The sequence below is a fragment of the Panthera pardus genome, unplaced genomic scaffold, assembly GCF_024362965.1.
Source record: "Panthera pardus isolate Hobbes unplaced genomic scaffold, ASM2436296v1 HiC_scaffold_27, whole genome shotgun sequence".
Taxonomy (NCBI): Eukaryota; Metazoa; Chordata; class Mammalia; order Carnivora; family Felidae; genus Panthera; species Panthera pardus.
In genome coordinates this window covers 62,805,621-62,823,354 of record NW_026526843.1, presented here as the reverse complement: position 1 = coordinate 62,823,354, position 17,734 = coordinate 62,805,621, and the positions used below count along the sequence as shown (strand labels likewise).

Genomic DNA, 17,734 nt, shown 5'->3' with positions numbered 1-17,734 from the left:
ACTTAGCATAACACTCTCCAGTTCCATCCACGTTGCTACAAAAGGCCATATTTCATTCTTTCTCATTGCCACGTAGTGTTCCATTGTGTATATAAACCACAATTTCTTTATCCATTCATCAGTTGATGGACCTTTAGGCTCTTTCCATACTTTGGCTATTGTTGAAAGTGCTGCTCTAAACATTGGGGTACAAGAGCCCCTATGCATCAGCACTCCTGTATCCCTTGGGCAAATTCATAGCAGTGCAGTTGCTGGGTCGTAGGGTAGGCCTATTTTTAATTTTTGAGGAACCTCCACACTGTTTTCCAGAGCAGCTGCACCAGTTTGCATTCCCACCAACAGTGCAAGAGGGTTCCCGTTTCTCCACATCCTGGCCAGCATCTAGAGCCTCCTGATTTGTTCATTTTAGCCACTCTGACTGGCATGAGGTGGTATCTGAGTGTGGTTTTGATTTATAGTTCCCTGATGAGGAATGACGTTGAGCATCTTTTCATGTGCGTGTTGGCCATCTGGATGTCTTCTTTAGAGAAGTGTCTATTCATGTTTTCTGCCCATTTCTTCACTGGATTATTTGTTTTTCGGGTGTGCAGTTTGGTGAGCTATTTATAGGTTTTGGATACCAACCCTTTGTACGATATGTCATTTGCAAATATCTTTTCCCATTCTGTCGGTTGCTTTTAGTTTTGTTGATTGTTTCTATTGTAGTGCAGAAGCTTTTTATCTTCATGAGTTTGCAATAGTTCGTTTTTGCTCTTAATTCCCTTGCCTTTGGAGATGTATCAAGCAAGAAGTTGCTGCTGCTGCTGCTGCTGCTGCTGCTGCTGCTGCTGAGGTCAGAGAGGTTTTTTCCTGCTTTCTCCTCTAGGGTTTTGATGGTTTCCTGTCTCACATTCAGGTCCTTTATCCATTTTGAGTTTATTTTGGGGAATGGTGTAAGAAAGTGGTCCAGTTTCATTCTTCTGCATATTTCTGTCGAGTTCTCCCAGCACCATGTGTTAAAGAGACTGTCTTTTTTCCATTGGATGTTCTTTCCTGCTTTGTCAAAGATTAGGTGCCCATATGTTTGTGGGTCCAATTCTGGAATCTCTATTCTGTTCTATTGGTCTATGTGTCTGTTTTTGTGCCAATACCATGCTGTCTTGATGACTACAGCTTTGTAGTAGAGGCTAAAGTCTGGGATTGTGATGCCTCCTGCTTTGGTCTTCTTCAATATTACTTTGGCTATTCGGGGTCTTTTGTGGTTCCATATAAATTTTAGGATTGCTTGTTCTAGCTTCGAGAAGACTGCTGGTGCACTTTTGCTTGGGATTGCATTGAATGTGTAGATAGCTTTGGGTAGTATTGACATTTTGACAATATTTATTCTTCCAATCCATGAGCACGGATTGGTTTTCCATTTCTTTGTGTATTCTTCAATTTCCTTCATAAGCTTTCTATAGTTTTCAGCATACAGATGTTTTATATCTTTGGTTAGGTTTGTTCCTAGGTATTTTATGCTTCTTGGTGCAATTGTGAATGGGATCAGTTTCTTTATTTGTCTTTCTGCTGCTTCATTATTAGTGTATAAGAATGCAACTGATCTCTGTACATTGATTTTGTATCCTGCGACGTTGCTGAATTCATGTATCAGTTCTAGCAGACTTTTGGTGGAGTCTATCGGGTTTTCCATGTATAATATCATGTCATCTGCAAAAAGTGAAAGCTTGATTTCATCTCTGCCAATTTTGATGCCTTTGGTTTCCTTTTGTTGTCTTATTGCTGATGCTAGAACTTCCAACACTATGTTAAACAACAGCGGTGAGAGTGGACACCCCTGTCGTGTTCCTGATCTCAGGGGGAAAGCTCTCAGTTTTTCCCCATTGAGGATGATATTAGCTGTGGACTTTTCATAAATGGCTTTGATGATGTTTAAGTATGTTCCTTCTATCCCGACTTTCTCAAGGGTTTTTATTAAGAAAGGATGCTGAATTTTGTCAAATGCTTTTTCTGCATGGATTGACAGGATCATATGGTTCTTTTCTTTTCTTCTATTAATGTGATGTATCACATTGATTGATTTCCAAATGTTGAACCAGGCCTGCAGCCCAGGAATGAATCCCACTTGATCATGATGAACAATTCTTTTTATATGCTCCTGAATTCGATTTGCTAGTATGTGGTTGAGAATTTTTGCATCCATATTCATCAGGGATATTGGCCTGTAGTTCTCTGTTTTTGCTGGTTTTCTGTCTGGTTTGGGAATCAAAGTAATGCTGGCTTCATAGAATGAGTCTGGAAGTTTTCCTTCCCTTTCTATTTTTTGGAACAGCTTGGGAAGGATAGGTATTATCTCTGCTTTAAATGTCTGGTAGAATTCCCCTGGGAAGCCATCTGGTCCTGGACTCATTTGTTGGGAGATTTTTGATGACTGATTCAATTTCTTCGCTGGTTATGGGTCTGTTCAAGTTTTCTATTTCTTCCTGTTTAAGTTTTGGAAGTGTGTGGGTGCTGAGGAATTTGTCCATTACTTCCAGGTTGTCCAGTTTGTTGGCATATAATTTTCTATAGTATTCCCTGATAATTGCTTGTATTTCTGAGGGATTGGTTGTAATAATTCCATTTTCATTCATGATTTTATCTATTTCGGTTATCTCCCTTTTCTTTTTGAGTAGCCTGGCTAGAGGTTTATCCATTTGGTTTATTTTTTCAAAAAACCAACTCTTGCTTTCATTGATCTGCTCTACAGTTTTTTTAGATTCCATATTGTTTATTTCTGCTCTGATCTTTATTATTTCTCTTCTTCTGCTGGGTTTGGGGTGTCTTTGCTGTTCCACTTCTCTTTCCTCTAGGTGTGCTGTTAGATTTTGTATTTGGGATTTTTCTTGTTTCTTGAGATAGGCCTGGATTGCAATGTATTTTCCTCTCAGGCCTGCCTTCGCTGCATCCCAAAGCGTTTGGATTGTTGTCTTTTCATTTTCATTTGTGTCCATATATTTTTAAATTTCTTCTCTAGTTGCCTGGTTGACCCATGCATTCTTTAGTAGGGTGTTCTTTAACCTCCATGCTTTTGGAGGTTTTCCAGACTTTTTCCTGTGGTTGATTTCAAGCTTCATAGCATTGTGGTCTGAAAGTGTGCATGGTATGATCTCAATTCTTTTATACTTATGAAGGGCTGTTTTGTGACCCACTATGTGATCTATCTTGGAGAATGTTCCACATGCACTCGAGAAGAAAGTATATTCTGTTGCCTTGAGATGCAGAATTCTAAATATATCTGTCAAGTCCATGTGATCCAATGTATCATTCAGGGCCCTTGTTTCTTTATTGATCCTGTGTCTAGATGATCTATCCATCGTTGTAAGTGGGGTATTAAAGTCCCCTGCAGTTACCACATTCTTATCAATAAGGTTGCTTATGTTTGCGATTGTTTTATATATTTGAGGGCTCCAGTATTTGGCACATAGACACTTATAATTGTTAGCTCTTCCTGATGGATAGTGCCTGTAATTATTATATAATGCCCTTCTTCACCTCTTGTTACAGCCTTTAATTTAGTTTGTCTGATATAAGTATGGCTACTCCAGCTTTCCTTTGACTTCCAGTAGCATGATAGACAGTTCTCCATCCCCTCACTTTCAATCTGAAGGTGTCCTGAGGTCTAAAATGAGTCTCTTGTAGACAGCAAATAGATGGGTCTTTGTTTTTATCCATTCTGATACCCTATGTCTCTTGGTTGGAGCATTTAGTCCATTTACATTCAGTGTTATTTTTGAAAGATATGGGTTTAGAGTCCTTGTGATGTCTGTAGGTTTCATGCTTGTAGTGATGTCTCTGGTACTTTGTGGTCCTTGCAACATTTCACTCACAGAATCCCCCTTAGGATCTCTTGTAGGGCTGGTTTAGTGGTGATGAATTCCTTCAGTTTCTGTTTGTTTGGGAAAACCTTTATCTCTCCTTCTATTCTGAATGACAGACTTGCTGGATAAAGGATTCTTGGCTGCATATTTTATCTGTTCATCACATTGAGGATTTCCTGCCATTCCTCTCTGGCCTGCCAAGTTTCAGTAGACAGGTCTGCTACTACCCTTATGTGTCTACCTTTGTAAGTTAGGGCCTGTTTATTCCCTAGCTGCTTTCAGAATTCTCTCTTTGTCCTTGTATCTTGCCAGTTTCACTATGATATGTCATGCAGAACATCGATTCAAGTTACGTCTGAAGGGAGTTCTGTGTGCCTCTTGGATTTCAATGCCTGTTTCCTTCCCCAGATCAGGGAAGTTCTCAGCTATGATTTGTTCAAGTACACCTTCAACCCCTTTCTCTCTCTTCTTCTTCTTCTGGAATTCCTACGATATGGATATTGTTCCGTTTGATTGTATCACTTAGTGCTCTAATTCTCCCCTCATACTCTTGGATTTTTTTTTATCTCTCTTTTTCTCAGGTTCCTCTTTTTCCATAATTTGATCCTCTAATTCACCTATTCTCTCCTCTGCCTCTTCAATCCGTGCTACGGCCGCCTCCATTTTATTTTGCACCTCATTTATAGAATTTTTTAGTTTCTCATGACTGTTTCTTAGTCCCTTGATCTTTGTAGTAGATTCTCTGCTGTCCTCTATGCTTTTTTCTAGCCCAGCAATTAATTTTATGGCTATTGTTCTAAATTCTTGTTCCATTTTATTGTTTAAATCTGTTTTGATCAATTCGTTAGCTGTCGCTACTTCCTGGAGTGTCTTTTGAGGAGAATTCTTCCGTTTTGTCATTTTGGCTAGTCCCTGTGGTAGCTCCAAACTGCAGGGCACTTCCCTTGTGCTGTCCGGAGAAACGTGTTGGTGGGCAGGGCTGCAGTCAGACCCGATGTCTGTCCCCAGCCCACTGCTGGGTCCACAGTCAGACTGGTGTGTACCTTATCTTCCCCTCTCCCAGGGTCAGGACTCACTGTGGAGTGGTGTGGCCCCTGTCTGGGCTACTTGCACACTGCCAGGCTTGTGGTGCTGCTTTGATGAGATCTGCCGCCCAGGGCGTATTAGCCGGGGATGATCTGCAAGGTGCACAGGGGCGGGAGGGGTAGGCTTAGCTAGCTTTGCCATTGGTGGTCCCCTGTGGAGGGGCCCTGCAGCACCAGGAGTAGGCAGGGCTGTTGGAGGGGTGGATCCACAGAAGCACAGCATTGGGCATGTGCATGGTGCAAGCAAGTTCAGTGACAGGAACTAGTTCCCTTTGGAATTTCGGCTGGGGAATGGGAGAGGGAAATGGCGCCTGCCAACGCCTTTGTTCCCCCGCCAAGCTGAACTCTGTCTTCCTGGGCTCAACAACTCTCCCTCCCAGCATCCTCTCACCCTCACTGCTCTCTGAGAACAGAGTTGTCGACTTTTAACATTCCAGATGTTAAGTCCTGCTGGCTGTCAGAACTCACACAAGTCCGGCCCCTCTGCTTTTGGAAGCCAGACTTCGGGGGCCCTGCCTTGCCTGGCACACTGCCCCTCCACTGCCCTGGCTCCCTCCCGCCAGTCCGTGTAGCACGCACTGCCTCTCTACCCTTCCTACCCTCTTCCGTGGGCCTCTTGTTTATGCTTGGCTCCAGAGAGTACATTCTGCTAGTCTGCCGGTGGTTTCCTGGGTTATTTAGGTCGATGTGGGTGGAATCTCAGCAGTCAGCAGGACGAGGTGAGCCCAGTGTCCTCCTACGCTGCCATCTTCCATACTTCCTCTCTCTGTGTCCTCTATTCTGTTTCATTGACTTACGTATCTTTCCCTCCACTAATACTACACTGTCTTGATTACTGTAGTTAAATAGTAAGCTTTAACATTAAGTAGAGTGGTTTTGTCCACCTTCTTTTTCTCTTTCAAGATTGATTTTTCTAGGTCTGGTGACTTTCCAAATGAAAGTTAGAATGAGATTGCATATATCTATAAATAAACTTGCTGAGATTTCCATAGAAATTACATTAAACTTATAAATCTTCTTGGGGAAAACTGACATCTCTACTATATTTAGTCTTCCCATCTATGAACATGGTATGTCTCTTTAGTTATTTAGGTCTTTCTTGATTAATTAGCATTATGCAATTTTCAGCATACATGTACAGTATATGTTTTGTTGGATTTATACCTAAATATTTTCTTAGAAGTGATGGTAAGTGGTACTGTGTTTTTAAATACATACTTTATTTATGTATTTATATATGTATATATGATGTATGTATGTATTTATTTATTCTTATTTCAAATTCCAGTACAGTTAACATACAGTGTTATAATAGTTTCAAGTGCACAATATAGTGATTCAACAATTCCATACATCACCTGGTGCTCGTCACAAAAAGTGCACTCCTCAGTCCTCATCACCTATTTAACCCATAAACCCATCCCCTCCCCTCTGGTAAGCATAAGTTTTGTTTTCCATAGTTAAGAGTCTGCTTCTTTGTTTTTCTCTCTTTTTTTTTCCTTTGCTCATTTATTTTATTTCTTAAATGCTACATATGAAGGAAAACATATGGTATTTTTTTAACTAACTTGTTTCACTTAGCATTATACTCTCTAGCAATTTGCAATGACATGGATGGAGCTAAAGAGTATAATGGTATTGTGTTTTAAATGTCTGTTTATACATGTTTGTTGTTAGTAAATAGAAATGTGGGTTATTTTGGGGTGTTGATCTTGTGTCCTGCAACCTTGCTGACCTCACATATTAGTTCTAGGAGATTTTTGTACATTCCGGGTGGTGGTCTATGTAGATAATCATATTATCTGTAAAATAAGTAGTTTTATTTCTTCCTTTCTAACATGGATGCCTTTTATTTCCTTTACTCACCTTATTGCAATGGCTGAATTAAGATTAAGACTGATTAGAGCTGACATCTTTGCTTTGTTTTTGGAGGAAATCACTGGTACATATGATGTTAGCTGTAGGTTTTTTTGTAGATGCTCTGTATAAGTTGAGGAAGTCCCCATCTATTCCTAACTTTATGAGATTTTTTCATCACTAATGGGTGTTGGATTTTGTTAAATGTGTTTTCTGTGTCAATTAATATGATCATATGATTTTTCATCTCCACCCTGTTTGTATAAAAAGTTACATTGGTTTTTCAATTTCAAACTAGGGTTGCATACCTGAAATAAATCCCACTTGGTCTTGGTGTATAATTCTTTTTGTACAGTGCTGGATTTGATATGCCATTATTTTGTTGAGGGTTTTTTGCATCTAAATGAGTTATTGGTTTTTGGGTTTTTTTCTACACTCTTTGATTTTGGTTTTAGGGTGATACTTTCCTCATAAAAGGAATTGGTAACTCTCTCATCTTTTATTTTCTGGAAAATATTATTTTAAATTGGTGTTACTTTTTCTTTAAAGACTTTGTGGAATTCTCCAGTGAAACTATCTCGACCTGCAGATTTCTCTTTCAGGGGCTTTTTAGTTATGAATTCAACTTCTTTAATGGTATAGGGATATTCAGATGTCCATTTCATTTTGGCTGAGTTTCCTATATCAGTTCTAGCAATATTTTTGTGGAGTCTTTTGAGTTTTCTATATATAGTATCATGTCATCTGCAAATACTGAAAGTTTGACTTCTTCCTTGCCAATTTAGATGCTTTTTATTTCTTTGTGTTGTCTGATCGCTGAGGCTAGGACTTCCAGTACTATGTTAGATAAAAGTGGTGAGAGTGGACACCCTGTTTTGTTCCTGACCATGGAAGAAAAGCTCTCAGTTGTTCCCCATTGAAGATGATACTAGCTATGAGTTTTTTAATATATGGCCTTTATTTTGTTGAGGTATGTTCCATCTATCCCTACTTTGTTGAAGTTTTTTTTTTTCCTTTTTTTTTTTTTTTTTTTTTAAGCAAGAATGGATACGAGGCACCTGAGTGACTTAGTCGGTTAAGTGTTTGACTTTGGCTCAGGTAATGATCTCATGGTTCATGAGTTCAAGCCCTGCATCGGGCTCTGTGCTGACAGCTCAGAGCCCGGAACCTGCTTCAGACTCTGTATCCCCTTCTCTTTCTGCCCCTCCCCTGTTTGCACTCTCTCTCTCTCTCAAAATAAATAAACTTAAAAAAACTAAAAAAAAAAAAAAAGAAGAATTGATGCTGTACTTTGTCAAATGCTTTTCCTGAATCAATTGTTCATATGGTTCTTATCCCGTTTTTTTATTAATGTGGTGTATCACGTTAAGTGATTTGTGAATATTGAACCACCCTTCAAAGTCAGCAATAAATCACACTTGATCATGGTGAATGATCTTTTAATGTACTGTTGGGTTCAATATGCTAGTATTTTGTTAAGAATTTGTACATCCATGTTCATAAGGGATATTGGCTTGTAGTTTGCTTTTTTAGTGGAATCCCTGTAGGGTTTTGGCATCAGGATAATGCTGGCCTCATAGTATGAGTTTGGAGGTTTTCCTTCAATTTCTATTATTTTTAGAATAGTTTGCGAATAATAGATATGAACTGTTCTTTAAATGTCTGGTAGAATTCCCCTGTGAAGACACCTGGTCTTGGAGTTTTGTTTGTTGGGAGTTTTTTGATTACTGATTCACTTTCATTGCTGGGTATTGATATGTTCAAGTTTTTTATTTATTTCTGTTTCAGTTTTGGTAGCTTATGTGTTTCTAGGAATTTATCCATTTTGTGCAGGTTGTCCAATTTGTTGGCATAGAATTTTTCATTATATTCTCTTATAATTGTTTGTAGTTCTGTGGTGTTGGTTATTTTTCCTTTCTCATTGGTGATTTTATTGATTATGGTCTTTTTTTCTTTTTTTTTAAACTTTTTTTTTAATGTTTATTTATTTTTGAGACAGAGAGAGACAGAGCATGAACGGGGGAGGGTGAGAGACAGAGGGAGACACAGAATCTGAAGCAGGCTCCAGGCTCTGAGCTGTCAGCACAGAGCCTGATGCGGGGCTCGAACTCACGGACCGTGAGATCATGACCTGAGCCGAAGTCGGACGCTTAACCGACTGAGCCACCCAGGCACCCCATGGTCTTTTTTTCTTTTTGATACGGTTGGCTAGGGCTTAATCAATTTTATTAAATTTTTCAAAGAACCAGCTCCTGGTTTCATTGATCTGTTCTGTTTTTTTTTATTTGTTTCTATAACATTTATTTTTACTCTAATATTTGTTATTTCACTTATTCATCTGGCTTTAGGCTTTGTTTATGTTATTTTTCTAGCACCTTTGGGTGTAAGGTTAGGTTGTTTATTTGAGATGTTTCTTGGTTCTTGAGGTTGGCCTGTATTGCTATATATCCCTCTTGTGACTACTTTTGCCGCATCCCAACGGTTTTGGATCATTGTGTTTTCGTTTTAATTTGTTCCCATGTATTTTTAAAATTTCTTCTTTGATTTACTGGTTGACTCCTTCATTCTTTAGTAGCATGTTCTTTAACCTCCATGTATTTGTGGTCTTTCCAAATTTTTTCTTGTTGTTGACTTCAAGTTTCATAGTGTTGTGGTTGGAAATATGCATGGTATGATCTCAAATGTTTTGTAATGGTTGAAGCCTTATTTGTGACCTAGTATGTATTCTATTCTGGAAAATATTCCATGTGCACTTGAGAACAATGTGTATTCTGCTGCTTTAGGATGTAATGTTCTGAATATATCTGTTAAGTCAATCTGGTCCACTGTGTCATTCAAAGCCATTGTTTCCTTGTTGATTTTCTGTTTAGATAATCTGTCCAATGATGTAAGTAGGGTGTTAATGTCCCCTACTATTATTGTATGTTACCAATGAGTTCCTGAGTTCCTTCATGTTTGTTATTAGCTATTTTATATATTTGGGTGCTCCCAAGCTGTTGGCATAAATATTTACAAATGTTAGATCTTCTTATTGGATAACCCCCTTTATTATGATATAGTGCCCTTCCTTATCTCTTGTTACTATCTTTGGTTTAAAGTATAGTTTGTCTGATATAAGTATTACTGCTCTAGCTTTCTTTTGATGTCCATTTGCATGATAAATGTTTCTCCACCCCTCACTTTCAATCTGCAGGTGTCTGTAGGTCTAAACTGAGTCACTTGTAGGCAGCATATAGATGGGTCTTGTTTTTTATCCATTATGACACCCTATATCTTTTGAGTAGAGTGTTCAGTCCATTTACATTTAGCATAATTATTGATAGATATGTATTTAGTGCCATTTTATTACTGGTTTTATCGTTTCTAGAGATTTTCTCTGTTCTTTTCTAGTGTTTGTCACATTTTGTCTTTCCTTCCCACTCAGAAATCAAGAAAAATCTCAAACAACCTAAACTTACTGTTAAAGGAGCTAGAAAAGAAGAACAAACAAAACTCAAAACAGCAGAAGGAAGGAAATAATAAAGATCAATGTAGAAATAAATGATATATAAAGTAAAAAAATAGAACAGATCAATAAAATCAGGAGCTGGTTCTTTGAAATGATCAACAAAATCAGTAAATTTCTAGTCAGACTTATTGAGAGAGAGAGAGAGAGAGAGAGAGAGAGAAGAGAGAGAGAGAACTTAAAATCACAAATGAAAGAGGAGAAATAACCAACACCACAGAAATAACAGGCAATTGTCAATGAATATTATGAAAAGCTATATGTCAACAACTTGGTCAACCTAGAAGAAATGGATAAGTTCCTAGAAATATATAACCTACAAAAACTGAAGCAGGAAGAAATAGAAAATTTGCACAGAACAATTAACAGCAATAATCAAAAAAACCCCAACAAAGAAAAGTCCAAGACGAGATGGCTTCATAAATGAATTATAGCAAACATTTAGGGAAAAGTTAATACCTATTCTTCTCAAACTATTCCAAAGAGTAGAAGAAGGAAAGCTTCCAAATTCATTCTATGAGGCCACTATCACCTGCCAAAACCAGATAAAGACAGCACAGAATGAGCTACGGGCCAGTATCTCTGATGTACATAGATGCAAAGATTCTCAACAAAATACTAGCAAACTGAATCTAACAATACATTTAAAAATCATTCACCACAATCAAGTGGGATTTATTCTCGGGATGCAAGGGTGGTTCGGTATTCGCAAATTAATCAATGTAATACATCACATCAATAAGAGAAAATATTAAAAACACATGATCATTTTAATGGAGGAAGAAAAAACATTTCACAAAGTACATCATTCATTAATGATAAAAACCCTCAAGCAAGTAGGTTTAGAGGAAATATACCTCAACATAATAAAGGTCATATATGAAAAACACACAGCTAGCATCATACTCACTGGGGAAAAATTCAGAGCTTTTCCCCTAAGATCAGGAAAAAGACAAGGATGTCCACTCTCAGCACTTTAATTCAACATACTACCGGAAGTCCTAGGCACAGCAATCAGACAATAACAACAAAAATAAATGGCATACAGATTGGTAAGGAAGAAGTAAAAATTTCACCATTTGCACATGACATCATACTATATATTGAAAACCCAAAAGACTCCCATTTGTAGGATACAAAATGAATGTACAGAAATCTGCTGTATTCTATACACCAGTGATAAAGCAGTAGAAAAAGATGGAGCAAACAATCCAATTTACAATTACAACAAAAAAATAAGATACCTAGAAATGAACCTAATGAAAGGTATGAGGGAGCTGAACTCTGAAGACTATAAAAAATTGTTGAAAGAATTTGAGGATGTCACAAAGGAATGGAAAGACATTCTATGCTCATGGACTGGAAGAACAAATATTATTATAATGTCTATGCTACCCAAAGCAATCTACAGATTTAATGCAATCCCTTTCAAACTACCAAGGGCATTTTTCACATAACTAGAATAAACTATCCTAAAATTTTTATGGTATCACAAAAGATCCCGAATAGCCAAAGCAATTTTGGAGAGACAAAAAAAAGCATAGCTGGAGGCATCACAACTCCGGGCTTCAAGTTATATTACAAAGGTATAGTAATCAAAACAGTATGGTACTGGCACAAAAATAGACTCACAGACCAATGCAACAGAAAGGAAAACTCAGAAATGAAACCACAATTGTATGATCCATCTTTAACAAAGCAGGAAAGAATATTCAATGGGAAAAAAGACAATCTCTTCAACAAATGGTGTTGGGAACACTGAACAGCTACATACAAAACAGTGAAACTGGACCACTTTCTAACACCATACACAAAAATAAACTAAAAACGGATTAAAGACCTAGATATGAGACCTGAAACCGTAAAAATCCTAGAAGGAGGCATAGGCATAAATGTCTTTAATATTGGCCATCAAATAATTTTTCTGGATATATCTCCTGAGGCAAGGGAAATAAATACAAAAATAAATTCGTGGAACTACAGCAAACTAACACCCTTCTGTATATGAAAGATACAATCCATAAAACTAAAAGTCAACCTACTGAATAGGAGAAGATATTTTCAAATGATATATCTGGAAAAGGGTTAGTATCCAAAATATATAAAGAACTGGTACAGCTCCATGCCCCAAAATCAAATAATCAAATTAAGAGTGGAAGTGGAGGGGCACCTGGGTGCCTCAGTTGGCTAAGTGTCCAACTCTTGATTTCAACTCAGGTCATGATCTCATGGTTTGTGAGATTGAGCCTTGCATTGGGCTCCCTGCAGTGTGGAGTCTTCTTGGGTTTCTCTCTCTCCCTCCCTCTTTGCTCTTTCCCTGCTTGCACACACACTCTCTCAAAATAAACATGTAAAAAATGGAAAGAAGATATGAACAGACATTTCTGCAAAAAAGACGTTCAAATGTATTACAGACACACAAAAAGATGTTCAACATTACTAGACATCAGGGAAATGCAAGTCAAAACTTCAGTGATGAAAAAAACTACAGTGAGATATCACCTCACACCTGTCAGAATGATTAAAATCATAAACAACAAACATTGGCTAGGATGTGGAGAAAATGGAACCTGCTAGCACTGCTGGTGGGAATGCAAACTGGTGTAGTCACGGTGAAAAGTAGTATGGAGGTTCCTCATAATGTTAAAAATAGAACTTCCCTACAGTCCAGTAATCACACTACTGGGTATTTACCCCCAAAAGACAAAAACACTAATTCAAAGTGATACATGCACCCCTTTGTGTACTGCGGTATTATTTAAAATAGCCAAATTATGTAAGCAGCCCATGTATCCACCAATAGATGAATGGTAAAGATGTGGTATGTATGGGGTGCCTTGGTGGCTCTGTTGGTTCAGTGTCCTACTCTTGATTTTGGCTCAGGTCATGATCTCGTAGTTTGTGAGTTGGAGCCCCACATTGGCCTCTGAGCTGGCAGTGCAGATCCTGTTTGGGATTCTGTTTCCCTCTCTCTCTCTGCCCCTCCCCCACTTGCACTCTATCTCTCTCAAAATAAACAAACATTAAAAAAAGATGTGGTATATATGTATATGTATAGGCTCATTATTCAGCCAGGAAAAAAAGAATGAAATCTTGCCATTTGCAGTGACATGGATGGAGCTAGAGAGTATAATGCTAAGTGAAATAAGTCCGTGAGAGAAAGACAAATATGACATGATTTATGTCATGCATATGTAGAATTTAAGGGAAAAAATGAGAGAGAGAGAAACTAATAGACTATAACTATAGAGAGCAAACTTTTCATTACCAGATGGGAAGGGGGTGGGAGGATGAGTTAAATAGATGATGGGGATTAAAGAATACACTTGTTGTGATGAGTACTGGGTGATGTATGGAATTGTTGAATTATTATATTGTACAGCTGAAACTAATATAACACTGTATGTTAGGTATATTGGAATTAAAATACAAAAAAAAAAGGGTGATGACTGCCATTCTGACAGGTGTGAGTTAATATCGCATGTAGTTTTTGTTTGTATTTCTCTGATGTTTAGTCATGTTGATCATCTTTTCATGTACCTGTTGGGCATTTGTATGTTGTCTTTGGAAAGATGTCTATTCTTTTACTCTACTAAGTTTTAAATTGAATTATTAGTTTTTTTGCTATTGAATTGTATGAGTTCCTCATATGTTTATGATAGTAACCCTTTATCAGATATATGATTTGCAAATATTTTCTCCCATTCTATAGGTTGCCTTCTAACTTTTTTGATGTTTACTTTTCTGTGCTGAAGGATTTTAGTTTGATGTAGTCCCACTTATTTATTTTTGTTTTTGGTTCCTTTGCTTTTGGTGTCAAATCCAAAATATCATTGCCACAACTAATGTCAAGAGGCCTACCCCTTATGTTTTCTCCTAGGATTTTTATAGTTTCATTTCTTATGTTGAAGCCATTAACTCATTTTTTACTGATTTTTGTGTATGATGTAAGATAGTGGTTCAGTTTCATTCTTTTGCACATGGCTGCCCAATTTACCATTTAGAGGAGATAACCCATTTCCTCTTATATATTCCTGGCTCCTTTGACATAAATTAACTGGCCACATATGCTGTTTATTTCTCGGGTCTTTATTCTGTTCCATTGATTTATGTATCTGTTTCTATGCTAAAACCATACTGTTTAGATTACTATAGCTTTGTAATATAGTTTGATAGGAGGAAGTATGATGCCTCTCCTTTGTTCTTTGTCAGGATTTCTTTGGCTATTTGGAGTCTTTTGTGGTTCCATAGAAATTTTAGAATTGTTCACTTTATTGATGTGAAAAATGTCACTAGAATTTTCATAGGGGTTGCATTGAATCTATAGATTCTGTGATAGTTATGGATATTTTAACAATGTTAACTCTTCTAATCCATGAGTACAGAATATCTTTCCATTTAATTGTGTCTTCTTCAGTTTCTTTCAACAATGTCTTATATAGTTTCAGTAAATCTTTCACGTTGGCTAAATTTATTCCTAAGTATTTTATTCTTTTTGATACAATCATAAATGGGATTGTCTTCTTACTCCCTCTTTCATATTGTTTGTTATTAGTGTATAGAAACACAATCTATTTTTGTATATTCATTTTGTATGCTGTAACTTTACTGGATTCAATTATGATTTCTAGCAATTTTTTGGTGGAGTCCTTTTTGGTGTTCTCCATATAATGTATCATCTGAAAATAGGGATGGTTTTACTTCTTTCTTTACGATTTGGATGCCTTTTCCTTTTCTTCCCCAATTTCTCTGGCTAGTACTCCTTGGACTATGCTGACTAAAAAGTGACAAGAGTTGGCATCCTTGTCTTGTAACTGATCTTGGTGGAAAAATTTTCAGCTTTGTACCATTGAGAATAATGTTAGCTGTGAGGTTGTCTTATCTGGCCTTATTACGTTGGGGTATATTTCCTCCCTAAGCAGTTTGTTGAAAGTATTTTTTATTTTGAATGGATGTATAATTTTGTCAAATGCTTTTTCTACATCTATTGAGAGGATCATATGATTTTTTTGATCGTATGACTTTATCCCTAATTTCATTAATGTGGTATATCACATTGATTGATTTGCAGATGTTGAACCATCCTTGAATTCCTGGAATAAATTCTACTTGATCATAGTGCATTATACATTTAATGTATTGTTGAATTTGGTTTGCTACTATTTTGAGGATTTTTTGCATCTATGTTTCTCAGGGATATTGGCCTGTAATTTTCTTGTACTGTTTTTGTCTGGTATAGTATCATACTGCTGACCTCATAAAATGAGTTTTGAAGTATTCTCTCCTATTTTTTGAAAGAGTTTGAGAATTGCTATTAGTTCTTTAAGTGTTTGGTATAATTCACTAGTAATGCTGTCAGGTCCTGGACTTTTCTTTATTGGGAGGTTTTTTTATTATTGATTCAATTTCCTTATTCATTATTGATCTGTTCATATTATCTATTTATTCATGATTCAGTTGGAGTAGATTGTATGTTTCCAGGAACATATCTATTTCTTCTACGTTTTTCAACTTGGCATATAATTATTCATAGTAAACTCTTATGATGCTTTGTATATCTATGGGATCTGTTGTAAAGTCTCCTCTTTCATTTCTAGTTTTGTTTATTTGAATCCTTATTCTTATTTTCTTGGTAAGTTTAGATAAATGTTTGTCTATTTTGTTTATCTTTAAGAAAAACATCCAAGTCTTAGTTTTGTTGATTTCTATTTTCTTTTTAGTCTCTATTCATTTCCGCTCTGATCTTTGTTATTTCATTTCTTTTACTAGTTTACTGTTAGTTCATTTTTGTGATTTCATTATTATACTAGGCTTAGTTTGTTTTCTTTTTTTAGTTTGTTTAGTTTGTTTTCTTTAAGGTGTAAATTTCGTTTATTTGAGCTCTTTCTTTTTCTTTATTGTAGGCATTTATCACTATGAAGTTCTCTCTTAGAGCTTTTGCTGCATCCTATTAAGTTTTTGTATGTTGTATTTACATTTTCATTTGTCTCAAGATATTTTTTTATTTCTCTTTTTATTTCTTCTTTGACCTATTGGCTATTCAGTGGTATGTGGTTTAATCTCCACATATTTGTGAATTTCCCAATTTTCTTCTTGTAATTAATTTCTAGTTCCATACCACTGTGGTTGGAAAAGATACTTGATATCATTTCAATCTTCTTAAATTTATTAAGGCTTTTTTTGCAACATAACATATGATCTATCCTTGAGAGTATTCCATATGTGCTTGAGAAGAATGTGTATGCCACTGTTATATAGAATGTTTTACAAATGTCTGTTAAGTCCATCTGGTCTAACATGCAGGTTAAGTCCCATGTTTCCTTACTAATTTTATGTTTGGGCAATCTATCCATTGTTGAAAATGGAATATTAAAGTTTTCTACTATTATTGCATTGTTGTTTATTTCTCCCTTAGGTCCGTTAGTATTTGCCTTATATATTTAGATGCTTTGTGTTGGGTTCATTAATATTTACAAATGATATTGTAATGGATTGAGCCATTTTTTCACTGTATAGTAACCTTATCTGTCTCTTATCGACAATTGGCTGAAAGTCTATTTTGTCTAATATATGTATATCTACCCCTGCCTTCTTTTGATTTCCTTTTGCATGGAATATCTTTTCCCATCCCTTCACCTTCAGTTTGTGTGTGTCTTTAAAGCTGAAGCAAATCACTTATAGACATTATATAGCTGGGCCTTATTTTATCAAACACTCTGTGCCTTTTGATTGTAGAATTGAATCCATTTACATTTAAAGTAATTATTTATAGGTTTGGGCTTACTACTGCCATTTTGTTCATTGTTCTCTGGCTGTTTTGCCAGAATTCTCTTGTTTCTTTTTTCTTCTCTTGATTTCTTTGTGATTTGATAATTTTCTACAGTCATATCCTTAGATTATTCTCTTTATCTCCTGTGTATCTATTATAGGTTCTTACTTTGTGATTACCTCCAGGCTTATATAAAGCATATTTATAACAGTTTATTTTAAGCTGACAGCAACTTAAATTTAAATGTGTACTAAAGATATGTATTTTTGCTGTTACCCCCCCCCCATTTTATGTCTTTGATGGCACAATTTAAATCTTTTAATTTTATGTATCCATTAAATTATTGTAACTGTTTTTAGTACTTTCATCTTTTAACATTCATAATAGATTTATACATGTCTTACCCACCACCATTACATTATAGTATTCAGAATTTAACTATATAATTACCTTAACCAGTGAGATTTATAGTTTCATGTTTTCCTATTGCTAGTTAGTGTCCTTTCATTCAGTTTTAAAAGTCCCTTTAACATTTTTTGCAGGACCAGTCTGTTGGTAATGAACTCCTTCAGGTTTGATTGTCTGGGAAATACTTGATCTTTCTAATTCTGAAGAACAACTTTTCTGGGTAGAGTATTCCTGGTTTGAAGTTTTTTCTTTCAGCTCTATGAATATATCATGC

General features: G+C 36.3%; 1 protein-coding gene across 1 annotated transcript in view; it reads right to left on the bottom strand.

Moving 5' to 3' along the window:
• The window catches only part of LOC109260284 (fibronectin type III domain containing protein 3C1-like), a 92,032-nt gene that overhangs the window by 36,991 nt on the left and 37,307 nt on the right, over positions 1 to 17,734 (bottom strand). The gene's annotated exons all lie outside the window — the stretch shown is intronic.